Source organism: Lycium barbarum, chromosome 2, assembly GCF_019175385.1.
Source record: "Lycium barbarum isolate Lr01 chromosome 2, ASM1917538v2, whole genome shotgun sequence".
In the NCBI taxonomy this organism is placed as follows: domain Eukaryota; kingdom Viridiplantae; phylum Streptophyta; class Magnoliopsida; order Solanales; family Solanaceae; genus Lycium; species Lycium barbarum.
This window is the reverse complement of record NC_083338.1, coordinates 147,341,615-147,345,144: the sequence shown is the minus strand read 5'-3', so window position 1 is coordinate 147,345,144 and position 3,530 is coordinate 147,341,615. Positions and strand designations below refer to the sequence as shown.

The window sequence follows — 3,530 nt, the reverse complement described above, 5'->3', positions numbered from 1 at the left end:
TTATTGTTAGTAGCAGTATCACTACCGCTATTTATTTGCTGCTATTATTTAGTATTATTGAAACTTGCATTTCTCGACGTTTCTACCAACTTCCGCACACACATCGCATTTATTTCGCATATTTAACTGATAGCATTTGTTATTAAATATTATAGCACGGTCATTTGCGACATCATATAATTTTTACCCGGGTCTTTTTATAATTACCTATTTCCGTATTAGGTGATATTCTGGCACCCTTAGTACATCGTTAATCAAAATGTGTCTCTTATTTCAAATTTAGAAGCCAAACTATTTCTTGCACTCAGTCCGTATTTTCACTTACCGGACCCCAAATCAAAGTCCGATTAACTCCTAATATTTTTTTGGACTAGCCCATATTTTTATCTCAATTTTTTAGACCAGTCCATGTTTTAATTCATTAGTCCACCTTTTAATACCCAGTCTAAAATTTGACCCGGTCCACAAATGGACCGGGTCCGATACATTTTTCAGTAAAAATAAGGGGAACCCTTTCTTAGGGTTTCCCCTTCATTTTTCATATACTCCACCGCCGCACCCCTCCTTTTTTTCTTCTCCTCCTTTCCCGCTCCCTCGCCGCCGCTCCCACTTCCCCCTTTTCCTCCTTCCTCTCCACTTACCTCTGTCACCCACTACACTCTGTCCCCCCGCTCCTCTCTCTCTTCGTCACAAGAAACCCTAAAATTCGCCCTATATAGATATAATCGTTGTCCAAGTCAAAGGGGGGGATCCCTGAAAAATGTTAATTTCGCAGCAGTCACGATATTCTGGGATCAATTTAACATACTAAATCAGTTTTTCTTTCCTGTGATATTTCCCCCTTGGTATTGCGTTGAATCCGAGGTATGCAAGTTCAGATTCGACAAGTTCGAGTGTAGATTTAAGACCCCGTCTCAGTTCGCTGCAATCGGAAAAGGTCAGTGATTCTCCTTTCTCATCTTAGGTTTTATCTCCATTTTTAGTTCTGTGTATTTAAATCCTATGATCAGATTAGTTAGTTTGGATCGTTAGTGTATGCCTTCGGTTATAGTAATATAGTCTTTCCTTAATCTTTTCTTAGTGAAGGAATAAAGCTTGAAACTGTGGGTTTGCTTATAAGTTGTTTCAGGCATAAGAATGTGTTCTTGTGCACATCTTAAGTATTTGTATGTTTTTTCAGGATTTAGTTTAGTTATGAATTATTCATAATTTTTTTTTTCAATACCTTAAATTCGGGTTAGGAAGTTAAGTGTTCAATAACGTCTCTATCATTTTCTCTTTGTTCTTGGTCAAGCAGTAGCCTTAACATCCTCTTCTTTAGTTTCATCTCTTTGTCTGAGTGTTTGATTTGTTTAAAAGTCGAATGGTGAAATATCATGGTGGAATATTAAGATTGTCATGGATATCATGTTGATTGTCTTGCCTTATTAGAGTTTTCATAAGAAGAGGATCTTCCAGCCTAAAACTGCTCGTATAGAGTAAAATGAGTCCAGATATGAAGTAGTTTTTGCATATAGGAAGTTATCAATACTATCGCGTCAATAGGCCACATATATTCGGCCCTCATGAAAGTGTTCAAGAATAAAATCTGAGTAAGCTGTGGTCGCGCATCATGCTAACTAGATATAAGAAATTAGTATAAACCTGTATTCATTGCTTGCAATCTTGTTAGAATAAGTTGATGTGTTCTGAAAAATATGTTTCGTGTCAAAATGGTTGGGTTGTGTATCTGTTCAAACCCCATTTGAAAATAAAATAAATTATGAGTTTGCATTTAAACAAATGGTTTCATTTTTTTAGTGTTTAATTCTAAAAGAAAAAATGAAATTAAAGCCTTTCAAAAGCTAGATTAATCTTTAGACTTAGTCGGCGGATTATAAAACTGAAACATCATTGCCTCAAATACAGGTTATAGCGGTGCAATTTCATCTTTTGAATGTTCTAAATACTGATAGGATATTGACAAGCTGGAACTTATGGAACCCTCTAAAACACTTAAAACAATTAGGGACCTATATATCTTGTATACTGTGAGTGTTTACTCTGTGGGTAGCCTTTTCTTTATTCCACTTAATCACATCCAGGTAAAAGGTTTGAATATTTTACCTGGATATATCCTTTATACTGTTTGCTCTCTGAATCATTGGCTAAGGCGGACATATTTCAGTATGCGATGAACGTACCATCCTTGCATATCATTAGCACGAAACCATCATGTGTGTTTGGGTTTTAGATTTATTCCCTCCATTTTAAGTGTTGAACCTTATGCTAATCTTTACCTCTCCTTTCTTTTACATGTACACATCGGAGCAAACAGAGTCTTAGTTTGGGACTTTATCAAAACAAAGTCTCAAGATGAGACTTGGCACATCCCTCCACGTAGTCCTCTCGTGTCGCAATTCTCAAGTCATCTCGGGCAGGCGAAACTCGTTAGAGATCCCCTGCAACATTTTACTTTTTTTCATCGTTCGTTTATTCTCATCCATCTTTATGATTGCTAATTTGTCTGTGGTTTGAAAGTATGTGTGTAACTTATGATTCACGTAGGATTAGAATGGGTAAATTTTCTCATTTAGGATTACCGCTCTGCACATCAAGTACTTATTTTCACCAAATAGAGAGGCATCATTCATATAATAATATTTTTGACTTTGTTAATCATAAGTTGATCTTTTTCCTCAAAGCTATTTTCTCAAATTTTAAACTTTAATTAGTTAACCTAAGTTTGGCCGGACAACCGTAGTTAACGGATCCTAGAGGATGCCTAACCCCTTCCCTTTAGGATAATATAGAACCCTTACCTAGAATTATATTGGTTAACAGACTATTAACAGAGGTTTAGTTTTAACTTTACCTTAGTTAATAATTAGGTGTCCTAATTCACCGTAAAAAATCAATTAGGTGGCGACTCTTTAAAACAAGCGATTCAGGAGTTTCCAATACGTTTTACTCCGCTCTAACCCAGGGTTAAAATGGGGTATAACAGACCCTGTTGAAGGTTGGCCTCCGGTGAGTTCTGAATATGATTTAAAGATGGAGAACCCGGAGGACCAGCGAGAGTGGGTTGCTTCAGTGATTGCCTCAGGGACTCCACCATGTCTAGATCCGTCTGTATCGATTGAGAAGAACACTTTCAACCGCGAAGCCAAGTTTTGGCTATCCCTAGTATCATCGGGGGTGATTCCTTCCAAGAATTACACCGACATACCCATTACAAAGTGTATTCTCATTGCTTCACTCATGTCCGGGTACCTCGTCATTGTGGGGGTGATTATCCGAGACGAGATCAAGAATAAGTCCACTCAAAAGGGCACATCGCTCTCTTTTCCTTGTTTGATCACTGAATTATGCCGCCGGAAAAAGGTTCGTGATATTCCTCGGGTGGACAGGATGTTAAAGGCTGACCAAACGATCGATTACACCAAGGTAGAACCGGGGACTAGAAAGCGGGTGAGCTCAGAGTCAAGAGCTTCGGGGACAACACTTGATGCTCATATTCTTGAGCCCGAAGACTTGGCCACAGATGATGA

General features: G+C 37.9%; 1 long non-coding RNA gene across 1 annotated transcript; it reads left to right on the top strand.

Moving 5' to 3' along the window:
• The first annotated feature begins 560 nt into the window (after positions 1–560).
• LOC132623525 (uncharacterized) lies at positions 561–2,640 on the top strand. Its single transcript, XR_009576274.1, has 2 exons — positions 561–937; positions 2,318–2,640. It is a non-coding gene; the product is annotated as an uncharacterized LOC132623525 (long non-coding RNA).
• Positions 2,641–3,530: the final 890 nt, after the last annotated feature.